Below are 16,722 nucleotides of genomic sequence, written 5' to 3'. Positions count from 1 at the left end.
AACTGGCAGGAGTTAATTCTCTGGGTGAAACCACTGACCTGCTGACCACCCCTGGAAGAGCTAGCTCTGAATTTCTTGTTGCTTGTGGTTTAAGCTTCTGTGGTTGACTCTTCTGGTAATTAGAGCTGAATGCATTTCACCAGTACAGATGGTCTCAAATCTGGGTAGGAGGTAATGCTTCCTCACACCACAGCCTAGCGGAGTGTTAGAACTGGCTGTCCTACCTTCTGTTAATTCTCTTAGTTGCTACTTTGATTGCTTAGTGATCTAAGAGCCCTGAGGTTTATAGTTCAGTAAGACTCAGAGATGTGTAAAAGCAGACTGTACTTCCGAGCCGAAGGTGGCCTCTGAAAGCATGGTTTGAATGACACCAACATCCTCCACCCAGCACATAAAATAAAATAAAACAAAATAAAATAAAATGAAATGAATTTCGTTATATCCTGCTTTCAGGTCTGAAATTTTATTGGTACAGATTAACTTTTACAGGGTCTTCAAGAGTCCTTTCTTAAATTACATATTTTCTTGTGCAGAGACTAGCATCTTACATTCTGTTGGCTCACATGTTAACTGAGATGGGGACAAAATGAACAGAATCTTAGGATCGATGAGTTGGTAGGGATCTGTGAGTCACCTGGCCTCACATCTTTCTGAGATGAAAGTTCTACAGACAGAGAGGTTCAGTAGTTTTCCCAGGTAGTGTCCACCTTAGAGCCAGAACCCTGCTTTGTAGACGACCAGCCCAGGGGGGTTTATACTCTCCTGTCACCCTCAAATTAAGTATGTGAACAGCACATTTTACAAGCCTGGAGGAACTTTGCTGCAATTTCTCTATCTGGGTCTGAGGCCTGTGGACTTGAAGCTCCGTTGGAGTCATTTTTGCAGTTGGGGGTGAGTGGCGTGGGAGGAGCTGATGGACCCTGGAGGGAGCAGACACGTGGCCAGTGGTCTCAGGATTTCATCAGGTCTGAGCCCGCTCTTGTCCCCCATCTACTGGAAAGGGGCAGGTCCTTCTCTCCCTCTTCCCACCTCCTTTCTGACTTATCTGGTAGATTAAATACATGTTCATTTTTAACGAACAACTCATTTAATGTTCTGACATTTATTAGTCCATTAAACAAATGTCATCACGTGCTATATTGAGAATAACATCACCTTCTTCAGAGAAATCTACTTCTGAGATTTATCAAATTCATCGCTGCTCTGGACCCTTATTAAAGTTTTAGAGGCTTGATCATTTCTATGGGATCTTCAAATGAAAGTGTTTCTTAAAATGTTAGGTCAAATTATTCAGGCATATTCCCCACATTTTTTGCTGAGCATTTAAGGATCTATAAAGAAATGCCTGCATCATTTTAAGAAATTCTGACTCTATAAAAAAGCAAGAATGTGTTTCAATGTCAACAGTAATTAGTCTCTGCTTTAGACATGCAGTTTTAAAATGTATTTTTTCAAAAGAGCCTAATTTTTGATTGTTTTAGTTGTTTGCTTTTGCAAAAACAACTATACAGTGCTTCAATTCCAAACATTTCTAAGACCATAAATCGTGGAATGGTTTCTGTGTTCTCTTGCCCTCTGGTGGCTAAACTGAGACCTTCCTAAGAAACATGTCAGTAAACAACCTTATGGTCACCAGTGTACATCCACTGTCCTGCTCATTCTCAGATCTATTTGACACAAGCCTCCTTAACAGTCTTTATGCCAGAGATAAAAATTTAGCTTTAGACCCCCTCTTCTCATCAAGATATCCGTGACCTGATGGTTCCAGCACAGGAGATGCATCCATTCTCAAGCATCTTTTGTATTTACTCCCTGCATCCTATGATTAGTGCCTTATTATAAACTGTAATATTTCTGAATTGTCTCTACTGCATAATTTAGTAGATTTTTCAGTGTGTAAACATAAGCTGTTTCATTCTGTCTTGGTCAGTAATTGCTTGGTGTTTGTCTTGTTTTCCCAGTGTGACTGACAGTTCTCTAGGCCTTCAACCCCATCAACTGAATTCAAAAGAGGCCTCAGCCAAGGAAACTGAGACCTCACACGTCCTCTAGACTTCCCTGGAGTCACGAGGGGGCCCTCGTTCTTGTAGGCGACCCCCCTATTCCCAGACACCCTCCGGTCTTGCAGTGGTCGAGATGGAGCAGTGCACTTGGGGCAGGCCAGGGGAGCCCAGCAGAGGCGAGCGAGCCAGCTCAGAGTCTTAGGCCTGATTGCCCCCCCACCACCTCCTGCTGGGGCTGACCCCCAGCTGATGTTAGCCTCTGCTATGCCCCAGACCTTGCAGCTCTCTCCTCTTCCATGGAACTCTCACAAGTCTGATGTCTGGGATAGACTCCACAGTGGCTGCTGTCCTTGCATTTCTTTTTTGCCATTTATATCTAAATTGGAGTTTGCATTATTCTGTCTCCTTGTTCTGAAGTTACAAGCTTCTCTCTCTGTATTAATCTGTACTTTTTCTTCCCCCAGAGGGTGGACAGATTTGAATTTGGGTGGCCGGCATTAATTACCCTATGAGAAAGTTGCAGAAGTTCTCTTCTCGTTTTTGTTTTGTGTTGTTTTCTCGGTGAGGATAGAAAACAAGACAATCAGCTGGATGAGGATGGGGAGGGGAGAGGAGAGGGTGTGGATAGCTGTCTGGGGAGCGGAGACTGAAGGACGTCCGGGGCAGTGTGACTGCCCAGGAAGGCACCGCTTGTGGTCTGTGGTAATAAGTTTAGAGTGAGACTAGTCAGCATGATTGCTGGGCTTTTCTCCAGCCACGTCCAGTTCAGCTGCATCCTGTTGTGGTTTCACAAAATGAGTACAAAGAAATGTGCTGAACAGATAGGAGGGAAACTTCAAAGCACTCCTGTGAAGCACAGAAGTAGGGTGGAACAAGGAGGGAGACAGGACATGTTCTTCGGTTTAGACAATGCAGCACCAGGGATATGCCAGTTCTCCCCAAGCTAATACATACATTTATTGTCATCATGTTAAGAGTGGCCTTTTTTTTTTTTTTTCTGGAATCAGAAAAGTTAATTCTCACGTACATAAGAAAAGTGAGCAAGCAAGAATACTCAGGAAAACCCTGGAAAAGAGGCACAATGAAACAAAGAACATGAATAAGCTATTCAAAGAAGAAAAAAAAAAGAAAAGAAAATGGCCTTCACATATCTAGAAAGCTACTCAGTCTTGCTTATATTAAGAGAAAAGTGAATTAATAAGTATTTAAAAATGAGGGGGGTGGATATGGCTCAGTGGTAGAGTGTGTGATTAGCATGCACAAGGTCCTGGGTTCAACCCCTAGTATCTCCATTAGAAAAAAATTATTTTTTAATTTTAAAAATATGAATGCTCATTTATCTGATTGGCAAAACTCAAGAAGTTTGATAGCGCCCTCTGTGGGTGAGGCTGTGGAGAAACAAGTGCTGTCATAATTGTTGGGAATGCAGAAGCCTCTATGGAGAGTAATTTGGAATTAACTAACAAAGCTACATTTGCATTTGCCTGTTAACTTAGCAATTCCACTTTTAAGAGTCTCTATAAATTCAGAACAATGTGTTTAGGGAGTTATTCACGCTGACATTATTTGTGGTAGCAAAACATTGTAAACAATCCAAATGTCCATCAACAGGGGACTTGTTACATAACATAAAGTAAAAAACAGAGCAGCTGTTTAAAAAGAAAAGGAAAGAAAAGAAACAGCTCTCTAAAAGCAAGATTCAGAACCAAAGATTAAGTAGATAGATAAAAGGTAGGTATAGAACACTACCTTTTGTGTAAGGAGGGAGGAGAAATAAGAATGTTTGTTTATTTTTACCCAAAACAAAATCCTTGGAATGATAAGTCAAAAATTAGTAAAAAATTGTTTCCTAGAAGGGGCAGGAAAAGGGACTGAGAAGACAGAGATGGAGGTGACACTTCTCTAAATATACTGAACAATGTAAACATCTTACAAATTTAAAAATAATAATAAAATAAAATGACAGAGGGAAATAAAAGCAAACCCTGACATTGAGAACAAGTTATGATTATTACTTTTTTAATGGATGCACTGGGGATTGAACCCAGGACCTTGTGCATGCTAAGCACATACCCTACCACTGAGCTGTACCCTCCCCACCCCTCTAACAAGTTAATTTCATGTGAATAACAGATGGAGGGACCACATGCCTCTTCTGGTTGACCTTCTACTTGTGAGCTCCCCAAGCCAGGCTTGCCCTTCACACCCAAACCATGGAATGCTGTGGAATTTGCACAGCTTGCCTCAGTTACATTTACTGCCTGATGGCTATCTTCTCCCGCTGAAGAGCCAGCTCCACAGGGCAGAGATCTGTATTTGTTTTGCTCACTGATGTATCCAACCAGCCTACATACGCAGTGTCTGGCACATAGCAAGTGCTCAATAAATATTTGCTGAATGAATGAAATGCCTTGTTGCCAAGGAAGCCATTCCTTGTATGTGCTTATTTTAATGCCCCAAAGTGAGTAGCTGGCTGGCACAGGAATTACTAAATAGATATTTTTATCTGAGCCCAGATGTTTTTTAGCAGGACTCCAATTACATGTGTGTCCTCGCTGTTGTTACTCACGTCTGGCCAATAGCCCAGGACCCCACAGTCGTGACTATCTGCAGCTGGCAGTCCCTGGCAGCTGAGACATTGCCCAGGCTCATACTGTGTCGAATGTGGCCCAAACTGCCAAGGATTTATCCTCCTTCCTCCTTTGGTGTACGTACTTCCAGCCAAGCTGCTTTGTAGATGTTTCAGAGGTATCTCTCCATTTCTCTCTAGTCAGCTTATAATGACAAGTAGTGAAGTTTTGGATTCAGGAAGAAATAAATCTCTCTTTTTAAAAAGACTGTGTACAGATAAATTTCTTTTTTTTAATTTTTAAATTGAAGTGTAGTTGATTTACAATGTTAGCTTAAGGTGCACAGCAAAAGGATTCAGTTATACATATACATATATATATTTCAGATTCTATTACATTATATGTTGTTATAAGAAATTGACTTTAGTTCCCTGTGCTATACAGTAGGTCCTTGTTGTTTCAGATAAAGCAATTTCTCTCAGTAGGTCGGATTTCATAATAAAATGGACAGATCTGACTCTCACTAAGAATAGCATCGACCTTTCCACATTCCTCTCTCATCATTTCATTCTCTCCACTAAATCTGCTAAAAGGCTTCAGTTTGGAGTCCACATCTCGGAAAATTTTGCCGGGCAAGTGAGATGTGAGTTTGAACTAACTCATCTTCTTGGGACTCAGTTTCCACAACCTCAGCAACACCTGCCTGTCGAATTGCCGGAAATACTAGCAAATATGTATGTCCCTCTCCTTGGCACAGTGCTTGTTCTTTGCTGAAGGGTGTTAGTAATAAGAATAGGCCTCCTATTCCCACTAAAAATTTCAGGAAAAAGAGATTGGAAGGAAATATATCAAAATGTGGACAGTTGTAGCCGTGGGGTAGTGAGATTATTGCCCTTTTTATCTTGGTGATTTAAACTTTACTGGACTTATCATAGCGTGTACGATGATTATATAGTAGCTTTATAAGCAGAAAATGGATAATTTGTATAATCCTTAGCAGTTAAACGATTCTCAGTTCTTCCATGATTCTGTCCCATTTCTCAATAATAATTCATAACAAAAATCAAGCTAAATGAGAGAGTTCATGTCGGTTCATTTCATTAACAACCAAAGGAATGAATATGAACACACAGACCCCAGGCCTGCAAAAAAAATTCAGTCTGCAAACAAATGTGAATAAGAATGAAAACCTAAGATTTGATCTTTGGCACAAATGTTGAAGTCAGAACTTTTAGGACCTAGTGAGCAAATGGCAAGTCTTTTAACGTGTTGGCCAAGAAGAACAATCTCAAGTGCCCTCTGTGAACCAGAGAGCAGAATAGGGGTGCACATCTCCTGTCAAGAGTGGTACCCTATTTCTGCAGGGAAGGAAGGCATCCTCTTCAGTCCCTTCTGGAGGGTCATGTATGGAGCAGTGGGGCAGGAAGCACTCACCCACACTATAGCCACTCTCGGTGATCAGTACAGAAAAAGATGTCACAGCCAGCTTGTGCGTGCCACAATGGGGTGACTATGTTTGTATCACCTGTTGGGAGGGGAGAGGCAGGGGACAGTTATCAGAGTTTGGAACCCAAGAGGGAAGGAAGTGGCAGAGTTGGTGGTGGCTGCTCTTCAGACCTACCAGCCACTCCCACCTCCACTTGCAGGGGCTGTGGTCAGGGTTGCAGGAGGAGCAGTGGGGACAGAGGAGATATTTGTGACCGCTCAGACCTTGTGCATGAGACTTCTAACCACTCTGCATTTCACAGCTGAAGAAATAGGAAGTAGGGGCTTAGAAGGGCACACGGGGCTGGCAGCCGTATGCTCAAGACTTCAAAGAGCAAGTATTTTGCCAGTACAGGTTCTCTGGTCCAGTAAGTGAAGATGCTGAAATGCATTTCCTGTGCAGCTTCTTTTATAGTTTTGACCAGTCTTTTCACTCTGGACATCTGCAGTGCTTGCAGAGCTCTGCAGCCTGAAAATCAAAACCAACCATTCATCTCGCAGTCCCACCGTGTAAAGCAAGGGTCAATTAGTTACCCAAATTGATATTGATTGTGGGGAGAATTTTCAACAGAGAAGAGATGGCAAGCCATCTTTGTAGCTCTGGCAGTGCCCTCAGACTGCAGAGATAGGATTAGGAGGTTAATAAAGTAGTTGCACTCATCTATCTTCTGCAAAACACATCTAACTTTTCCCCTTTCCTTCATGTTCATCCATTTCCACTATGAGCAGGTTTTAAAATGTGCTTCTTCCTCTCATTTAACTCTTTTAAAAGAAAAACCTGAGCAACGTTCCCAGGAAGAAAGTTAGCACCTTTCTCTGCTCAAGGCCCCCCCTGCTTAGCAGGTGGAAATTCCCAGGTAAGAGGGCCTGCCCATTTGGCTGCAGCTCAAGAACTGAGGTTGGGAGGCTTGTGCCTATTGAAGGAAAATAACCAGTTGGATCAGTGGGTGAGAGAAGAGGGCATACATGGGGCTAAGACAAAGAAAAGGTCAGCTGCGTGTGGTCATGAGATCAAAGTGGATGGAGTAGGCTGGAAGGTTCCGCGGGGAGGCTTGCCACAGAGGATTTCAGCCCCACCCCAGCCCAGGGGCAGGATGACTCAGCATTTCCTATTATTTTTATGAAGGCCAACCCGGGAGGCCCTAGTAAGGCTGACTGCTGTGAAAGCTGGACTGTTCTCCTTCTGGCCCCTGGTTCATTCTAGGTCTACGTAGTCAAAACTGTTCCGGAAGGGATATGTAATTCATCCCGGTATTTAATGCTCTTTTTTGCTTTACTTTTTTTTTTTTAACTTAAGCTAATAGCCTGAACTGGTCAGGCTTTGGGCTGACATCAGCTGCTTTATCTGGTCACAATGTCACATAATAATAAGTAACCTTTATTGACCTCTAGGTGCTGATTTTGTGAAGACCATGCGGGAACATCCCTTTTAATTCTCAGAAGCTACAAGGTAGGTTCTGTTATTATCCACTTGCAGATGAGAACCCTGAGGCTTGGAGATGTTAATTGTTCCAGGACCCAGACTCTTAACTCAAGCCTTTTCACTGCCTGTCCTCTTCACCTGTACCCTCTACTGCCTGGCAGAGATTAGAGATGGTTTATTGAGCTTAAAGACAAATCAGAAGGTGATCATAGGCAGGACGGCATGGAGAAAATGAAAACCAAACAGTGAGCCAGGAAGATGATGAGAAGTGACGAGCAGAGAGCAGAAAGCATGTGCTGGTGGTAGAAAATCAAGGTGGGAAAACCGCTGGCCCTTTATGGCCATGTAAGAACCTTCCTAGAGGTCTGTTTACCTTGTTAACATCTCTTCACAATGGACATGTTTTGTTATCTCCATCTTCCGTATTTGTGTTCCATGGATTTACTACCTAGATCTGTATTCTTCCAGCCACCAAGGGACAGGCGTGTATTCAGTGTGACCAGAGAGGCATCTGTCATACTGTTGCCCCATGTCCTATCCTCCCAGGGAATTTACTATTAAAGTAACTGGGGGTGGGGGTTTGGGAGGGACAAACTGGGAGTTTGGGATTTGCAGGCACTAATGACTATATATAAAACAGACAAACAACAAGGTCCTACTATATAACACAGGGAACTATATTCAATGTCTTGTAATGGCCTATAATGAAAAAGAATATGAAAAGGAACATATATGTATGTATTACTGAATCACTATGCGTACACCAGAAACTAACACAACATTGTCGACTGTACTTTAAATAAATAAGTAAGCTAATAAATAAAGTAACTGGGTGGGTGAGGCAGCAGAGGCTGGGCATTGTCTTCAGAAGGTTATTGCTGAAATGTACATGTCCTCAAAGTCAAACTCCCTGAAGGCAAGGATTTTGTCATTTGTTTCATTCCCCTGGGAATGCCAAAGGTGATCTTTATCTATTCAATTAAAAATGTATAAATACATGAATGAAAGAAGGGAACAGGAGGCAGAATATCCCTTGAAGCCTTTGTTGATACTCTTGTCTAGCTGATTCACTGACTTTACAAAGTAGAAAATGCAGAGGAGTGGGTCACAGGTAATATGTTGAGGGGGAGATGTGATTAGGGATGGGAAACTTTGGAGCTTGGGGCTCTAGCGCTGAGATCCTGGAGAGGTGGTGGGAAGTGTAAACTTCCCAATCTCCTTTCCTTGCCACTTCAGTATCAGTATCTCTACACTGTCCTCTCAGCCTTCCTTCAATTTCAGGAGCGGAGTCCTGATTTATCAAGGCTTGAATCTCTAGTTTTAGGCCTTCTCCAGCATTTTTAAATCTTTCTTTCCACTGACAACTTCAGACAAGTGCAGGTATTCCTTCTTAAGAGAAAAACAAAACAAACAAAAACCAAACCTGGTTTGATTCTGTGGTTCTAAGCCATCACACTATTTCTCTTCTTTCATTTACTGTTAAATTCAAATAAATGATCTGTACTTTAAATCTTCATTTGTCCAGTTCCTGATACCTCTTACTCCCTTGAAATCTGGCTTCTGCTTCTGCTTCTACTACTTTATGAAAACATTCTCTCTCTCGCTTTTATAGAAAACAAACGGAGCAGAGCACTACATCGGAACCCCAGTTGTCCCTGCCATTACTTTCCTGTTCTTCCTTTTATGATTAAAACTCTGCCAAGTTTTAGGTGGCCATACGAGTGCCCGATTCGAGACTACAATTCCCAGTCTCTCTTGCAGCTGAATGTGGGTATTTAGCCACAACTGAGGGCAACTTCCTGCTTCCCTGAAAAGCCAACTGCCCTGTCTTTCCTGCTTTGTTCTCATTATTTCTTAGAGAAGCAGCCTTGGAAACTCGGTTGTCACGAGGGCAGGGCTGGCATGTTGAGGACAAGAGAGCTGCTCCTCCAGCCCTGGACACATCACCTCTGGGTCTTTTCATGGGAGAGAACCAAACCTGTGCTTTAATCATTCTATTCTGGGGTCTCTTTGTTAAGCAGCTTGGCAGGTACTCTAATAAACTCCTTTTCTTATTAAAAAAGTAATATATATTCACTGCACAAATTTAGTGATAAGTAGAAAGAAGGTGACACCAACAGTTCCTGTTGATTATTCTCAGTAGCCTGTGCCTAATTGCCTTCTTTTCTTTCTCCCACCTACAGTCCTGGGCACAGCCTAGAACTAAGCTCTCTCTTGTCGCTCTGTCCTCAGTCACAGAGAATGGCTTACATAGTGATTGATTTGGTCGTGTAGTCATTAATTTGTTCATTCATTCAAAAATATCTATTGAGGACCTCCATTCTGCTAAGTGCTAGCATTACCTACCTTCTGCTAAAAATGAATCGGACATGTCTCCTAACCCCCGCCCCCTCAGAAGATCACAAGCTGGAGAGGAGAAGGAAAGGCAGATTACAAACAGGCCCTTTGAACACAGTGTGCTGAGCACCTTGATGGCACTCTGCATGGCGGGTGACTTGCTGGTGTGGAGGGCCGGATGGTGAGGAAGGCCTCTGGGTGAAAGAGAGCCTGGTGAAGAAAGGTGGAGAGGAGGTGGGATGAGGGGAAGGGAGATGATGCCAAGCTGAGAGGTCAGCCAGGAACCAAAAGCCTGGATTTAGAAGCTTTCAAGGTGTTTGCAAGGAACTACAGGCCACCTGGTGCTGATACTGTGAGACAAGCTGAGGGTGGAGACGTGCAGAGGCGAGGCCCTGCTGGCTTTGTCAGGCTAAGGAGGCTTTCCACCGAGGAGGCCTTAATGAAGGGTGCTCAGCAGAAGTGTGGACTTGTCGGTCCACCTTTTTGATAGGGTACTCTGGGCGGTGGGGTGAAGGATACATTTCTGGGAGGTAAACAAGAGTGGTGATGGGGGACTGTTTAGGAGGCTCTTGGCAGTGGAGTAGGTAAGAGATGGCTAGATCCAGGTATTGGCAAGAGGAATGAAGAAAGAAATGAATTTGAGAGACATTCAAGAAACAAAACGGGCATGGCTTGGTGACAGGAGAAAATAAGAGGAAGGATCAAAGCTGAGTCCCGGGTTTCTAGTGTGGGTGCTGGGCGGGTGAGATGACAGTGTTAGTGGAGCCATGAGGTAGCTTATTGGGAAGGTAAGGAAGCTTGCCCTTCAGGCCCCCTTCCTCACAGGGGCTCGTTCAAAGGCTCTGGGACTGGCCCTAGCACTTTTGCAGTCTTAAATCTGTATTCTTTATCTTAAAGAGGGCCCATACCTTCTTTAAGCTGGTATTAGCTTCAAACACACAGAACCTGAATCCTCTTTCAACTTGTTGTGTTGATTACCCCTAGATTAATTTCCCTCAGAGAACCATTGACATCAGGTCAATCTTCTCCTCAAAAGCTACTGCCATCACATCAGTGGTCTTTTACCAACTTGGCGGTTTTACCTTGGGGTTGCCTTTTACCTCCTCTCTCTGAGATAGTCTCCAACAGATGTTGATAGTTCCAGAACAATAACATGGCCTGTCTGCCAGAGAGCAGGGACATCATTTACACACATTGGAAGCCTTTGTCCTCTAAGACCCATCTGCTAGTAGAGCTGCTTTAGCTGCTTTAGCTGCAGTTACCGTTGACCCTTGAACAACACAGGGTTTAATCTAGCTGGCCCTCCGTGTCCTCAGTTCCTCAGCATCCGCAGATTTAGCCGACCAACAGCCTTGTGCCACCGTAGTATTTACTATTGAAAAATACCCTCGTGAGAGTGGACCCACGCAGTTCAAACCAGTTTTTCAAGGGCCAGCTGTATTCTGTTGAACTTTGTTTACTACCCGTCTTCTTGCTTCATTTGTATACCAATTGTGGTTTTTCTACCTTAAATACGTGTCTAATCTGAGACTTGTCCCTTCAGTGGTGACCGGTGTCTTGAATGTCTCGTGCCCACAGAAAGCCTTTGGCATAAGCAAACATCACTGTGTATTGTGGTTCTGGTATACATCCAACGTGATTACACTGTAATATTCTGTTTTTGATAATGTAGAGTTAAGGGCAATTTGCACTCTAGAATGTGCATTTGGGGCTATAAACCTTTGAACATTAGTTATTCAATAGCTCTGCTATCTGGGCTATGACCTGCTGTCATCTGCAGTCACAGAGCTGTCCTGGACCATCCTCTCATCTGAAAGAAGAGCTGTCTTCATTGTTCGCTGTCTTGCCGCCTGATAAATTACTTCCTAAGATTTTTCTGCTCTCTGAGCAGCTCCTAAGCTGGGTATGAATAATCTGATTTCACTTCTTAAGCTTTTTTCCCATAATGTCCCTCCTGCTTCAACAGATTCTCACTCAGACGCACGAAAATTGGACTCATAATATCAATTTATTATCTTAGCAATCTCAGTAAACGAGGCAGTCCCACCATGTTCTTTTTTCTTCAGGGATAAGACCGGCCCTGCATATTCCTATAAAAGAACACACTGTGTGACTTCATGTTACAAAAAATTGCAGCTTGGTTAAAATTTCCACTGACACTCCTTCAGTTTTTCTTGTAAGGAGATAACTTATTATGGAGAAATGTTGTTAAATAAATAAAATAAGGATAGAACGTTACTGTGAGGAGACAGTTCTGAGCCACAGAGCCCAGTGCTGATGTTTCATTCTGGCTCTTTCTCATCTCCACCTGCTCAGCGTCTTCATCTTCCTTCAGTCTGTCCATCTCTCTGGTCCATGTTGGCAGATACAAATCAAAGGTATGATGAGGCCGACAGCACCAGCAGAGGCCCAAGGACTTCTCTTGGATAAAGGGATGAGGGTCTGCCCACCGTAATTACGCAAAAGGAGTTATGAGCCAGTGAAAACAAAACAAAACAAAAAAATGATTGTTCCAAGTGATGTAGAAATAGATGCAACCTGGGGCAGGAGGAGGACTTGGGAGCCCAATTCTCTTTTGGGAAAATAGTTTTCTACATTGTAATTCTCTTTTGTTAACCTGAGCTTTCTGATCTCTGTGGCCACTTTGAAGGACTCAGGGATGGCTTGCGTTGGTGGTTGGAGTAAAGCAGAAAGGGAAGCCCAGAATGTAGTTATGAGACGGGAAAGATGACCTCAGAGCTGAGCCTGTCTCATGCCACTCCGAGGGGACGGACAGAGGCCAGTGCAGAGCTGGGAACAAGCAAGCAGTCCTCAAGGATTCTCAGAAGTACCTGAAAGGGGAACCTGATAAAAGATAAACTTCCTTTTTGTCACATGTGACATGAGCTCTGATCCTTGTTGCCCTTGGAAGATTAGATAGGTCTTTGCCATCTTGCCTGCCCAGAATAAACACTGATGAGCTGACATCAGGGAATGGGGCTATTTTCCACCTTCCTGCCACACACTGACTCCCTCGAGCTGCCCTTCATGCCACTTCTGTCTCTTCCAGTGGGTGCTGCTCAAGTGGGAGGAGAACACTAGAAGGCACTTTACATAAGGGAGCAAGGAGGATGTCAAAGACTCACATCACCTGTTTGCAGCTTGGTCCCCCCAGAAGTGGCCCTGGGCACTCATGGAGCCTGACCTCTGAAGTGGAGGATTCTCCTAGCGTCCTGTTTCATGTAGGTCAGCATCATGTTTCTCAGCTAATTGATACACACAGCCTCCAAAGGCCAGTGGGAGTGGAAGAGCCATGTCTCAGAGCTCCTTCAGCTCAATGTTTTACATAATTAATCCTTGAGATGGACGGAACTTATTGGGTTCATTTATTCTTTCTTTCCTTTCTCCCTCTTTCTTCTCATCCTTCTTCTCTTCTCCCTCCCACCTTCTCTCTGCCCTCCGTCCTTTCTTTCTTGCATCCTTGGTCCTAGGAAGTTTTCTCCTTGTTATCTTTCAAGCAGTGTGGCTGCTACTACCAGTGTCCCATGTTCCCTGCAGTGGCCAGAAACCTTCTCCCATCATCAAAGGCTTAGAGAGCACAAAGTGTGCTAAGGAAGCTTAAGTCCAGCCTCTAGTTTACTGCTTAGATCTTTTTGCCTCAGAAATGATTATATGAAGACATACAGCCTTGTGTCCATTCTGTATTTTGAATTAAGAACCTCAATACATGGATATGTAAAATTCAAATTGATAACTCAGCATTAACAGCCTTGGACTTTTCCCTTCTCTCTGATCAGTAGTACTCCGATATGGTTTATGGAGTCTACTTTCCTGTCTTGGAGGACAAGGATGCCAAACATCAATTTGGAATGTTTTAGGTGAGATCACCTGGAAGCCAGGTTGCAGGGGAGGTGTAACCATTTATCTCTACTCACAGCTTTGATCCACCCGCCCTCCACCCAACCATCATGTCTGCTGTCGCCCCGTCTTGTACTAGTGGGAGGGAAGTATCCAGGGCAGTAGGAAACTCCCTGGTCCTGACCTCTAGAATCAGTGTTTCTCTGCTGTCTGTATTTGTGACTAGGGTCTTAGGGGCTGCCTTCCTTGGTCTAAATGGGTGGGAGCAGAAAGTTCACAGTTAGGGAAGAAGTATTTGAAATAAAGAGAGAACAGACAAGTATCCTGTCTGTAGATTATGATCTTTTTTGAATCTCTTTTTACATGGAAGTTCCAGTCCTCTGACATCTGAGTTTCTTGGAAAGCACGCACCTCCAGTGTTCTGTCCCTGACATAGATGTACTTGTTCCTAAGTGTTTGGTCCATTTTGGTGTTCTCCACATCCTAAGTGCTCAGTAAACATTTACTAAACAAATGATTCTTGCTGCCTCTATCAGTGTTGCATTGGAGGTGCGAACACAATTTAATAGGAGAAGGTATTAGTCACCAGCCAGACATTTGGCCTTGTCCTCTTATTGTCTGTTCCTGTAATTACGTGATAAACAGATGGACAGGAATGTCCATAGCATTTTTAATCCTATTTTCTCATATTCATTTGTTCTGACCATCAGAAATCAGTTACCATGGCCAACTATACACCAGGCACTGTACCTGTGACTGGCACTTTATATATACATTCTCTGTAACTCTTGCAATAGTGCTGTTAAGGGATTATGTTCCTTTTTTATTCATTGGTTAATCCACTCAACAACTGCTAGGCTCTGTGTCAGATGGTAAGGATATAGTAGTCAAGGAGACAGACAAAATCCGACATTCACAATGCTTGGAAGCTGAGGCTTAGAGAAGTAACTTGTAGTTAGGGGACACACTGAGTCACCAAGCTAGGGTATGAATCTATGTGACTCCAAAACTCATGCTGTCTCCAAAAAATAGTGATAGTCAATTACAAAGAAACTAAGTGCCAGTCGTTCACAACTTCAGTCATTTCCAGACCTTCAGGCCAATCTCAGATGTTGAGTGTTACTGTCTCCATTTTACAAGTGAGGAAATGAGAGGTTGAATAACTTGCTCATGATCTTAGAGCCCGTCAACAGCAGGGCCGAGATCAGGATGCGGGTCGGCCTGGCTCCTGAGCCCAGGCTGCCTCCACCTGACTGAGCTGCTGCCCCACGTAGCACAGGAGACAGAGGTCCACAGGCCCTGCCCTGACGGAGCTTACGGGACAGCGGGCAGAGAATCAACATACAATTACAGTTCAAAGCAGAATGGAGTAAAGCCACAAGGAGAGTGTAAAAGTGTTTGGGGGTTGAGGAGGGATTATTCTGGTCTAAGGAGTGCTTGAAAGTGCTCTGTTTGATAGATCTACAGGGTATCTATCATCTTTCAAGTAGGAAATAATAGATTTTTCTGAGTGAAAAACTAATAAATGGACGTTCGGATTATTTTACTTCCTTTTTTTGCTTAGTAAATATATTCATCATAATGAAATTTATTGAGTGGCTGACTGGGTATAGTGCTGTAAGAAACACTTCAATTTCAGAGATGTTAAATGGCTAAAAAATGTAGATCTTAAAATCAGATACAGTTTTTTTTTTTAAAGAAAACTAAAAGTATACTTTGATCTATGTTGAAGGTATTTTAAGTAGAGAAAGTAGAGAAGAGTCAAAATATATTTACATTTTCACTGGGGCCCCAGTGGGGCTGCTGTGGACAGTTGTACAATTTGTGTCTTACACAAAAGTACCCAGCGGAGGAGGTGGGAAGGGGTTGAAATCCAGTCTGCACTTCTCATGCCAAACAATGCTCCCCATTGCAAGACTGCCTCCCTCCCAAGAGGAAGGACATCTTGGTGCCTTTTAAAATTTTGTAGGAGTTTCAAAGGATTCTCTATGGGCTAGCAGTGACTCTGGGCCTCCATAGGAAGAGCATGGATAATGGTGCTGTAGCAGCCAGGGTTGATGTGTGGTGTTTAATATGACAACATGTTTATTTGTCTACTAGAGACCTTAAAATACTGTAGGAGTTTATTAAATTCTAAATTAAATTTAAGATTAACTCAGTGAGTAGTATCATTGAAAAATGTTAACGGAAAACTTTATTGACTCCATGTTATTATATAAAAATAAATTGTAATGTGGGTAAAATGAAATATAATTCTTGACTACACAATATTTTTATATATAACTTTCGGGGTTTCACAGACCATCTAAATCCCATTTTTGGACCTCAGATTAGCATATCCATATTATAGTACAGAATGATTCAAAAACAATTGACAAATATAACTTGTTTATGTGTTTGTAGCATTTGTTTATAACAAGCATAAACATGTGGTCAAAACCTAATACTTTCCTGATGGCTAGACACTTAGAAGTTCACCCACAATTTGGCACATACATGATGTGTATTTACTGGTTACTGAGTAGCCCATTTTGGAAGTGTGTTCAATTCTTTTTGAATCACCTTGTGTCATTTAACAACTTCCTCTGAGAGAGGTTTATATGGCAACTCAGCACCCCTAGTTTTGAGTGCTATTATGCTGTGAATACATATTTATTGTGGCTCACTTTGCAAGATGACTTTTATGGGTTGGATTAATGGTGAACAGAATAATGCTTTAATGGATGATGATAATTTTACTTTAGATTTCAATGAGTGAAGGTGGTGTTACCTCCCCACCACAACACTCCCTCAAGATCAGATCCACCACACAACCTTCCACAGATCCGGAGTGTCTGAAGGTTCAGAGTTGTCATAGTGACCATGAAATGATGAGCTACTCCAGGGCTCATTCTCACAGACAGTGAAGTTTCCCAGGACAATGAGTCATTATTAAAGCAGGGAGCGCCTCTAAATGGCTCCCTTATTAGACCGACGAGTGTGCGACTGTAAAGCATGCAGTCAGTGTGGTTATCATCACTGGCCAGAGGCTGTCTTCCATTTCACAGACCGTGTCGTGAAACTGTCA

At 42.9% G+C, this 16,722-nt stretch overlaps 1 long non-coding RNA gene across 1 annotated transcript in view; it reads left to right on the top strand.

Annotated features, from left to right (window-relative positions):
* The window catches only part of LOC106729617, a 49,658-nt gene that overhangs the window by 23,900 nt on the left and 9,036 nt on the right, over positions 1 to 16,722 (top strand). Inside the window, exon 8 of the long non-coding RNA XR_004321381.1 lies at positions 7,451 to 7,508. This is a non-coding gene — a long non-coding RNA (uncharacterized LOC106729617). The remainder of the gene's footprint in view (positions 1 to 7,450; positions 7,509 to 16,722) is intronic.

Source organism: Camelus ferus, chromosome 7 (assembly GCF_009834535.1).
Source record: "Camelus ferus isolate YT-003-E chromosome 7, BCGSAC_Cfer_1.0, whole genome shotgun sequence".
In the NCBI taxonomy this organism is placed as follows: Eukaryota; Metazoa; Chordata; class Mammalia; order Artiodactyla; family Camelidae; genus Camelus; species Camelus ferus.
The sequence above is the reverse complement of the archived record's forward strand: the minus strand, read 5'-3'. Positions and strand labels throughout refer to the sequence as shown.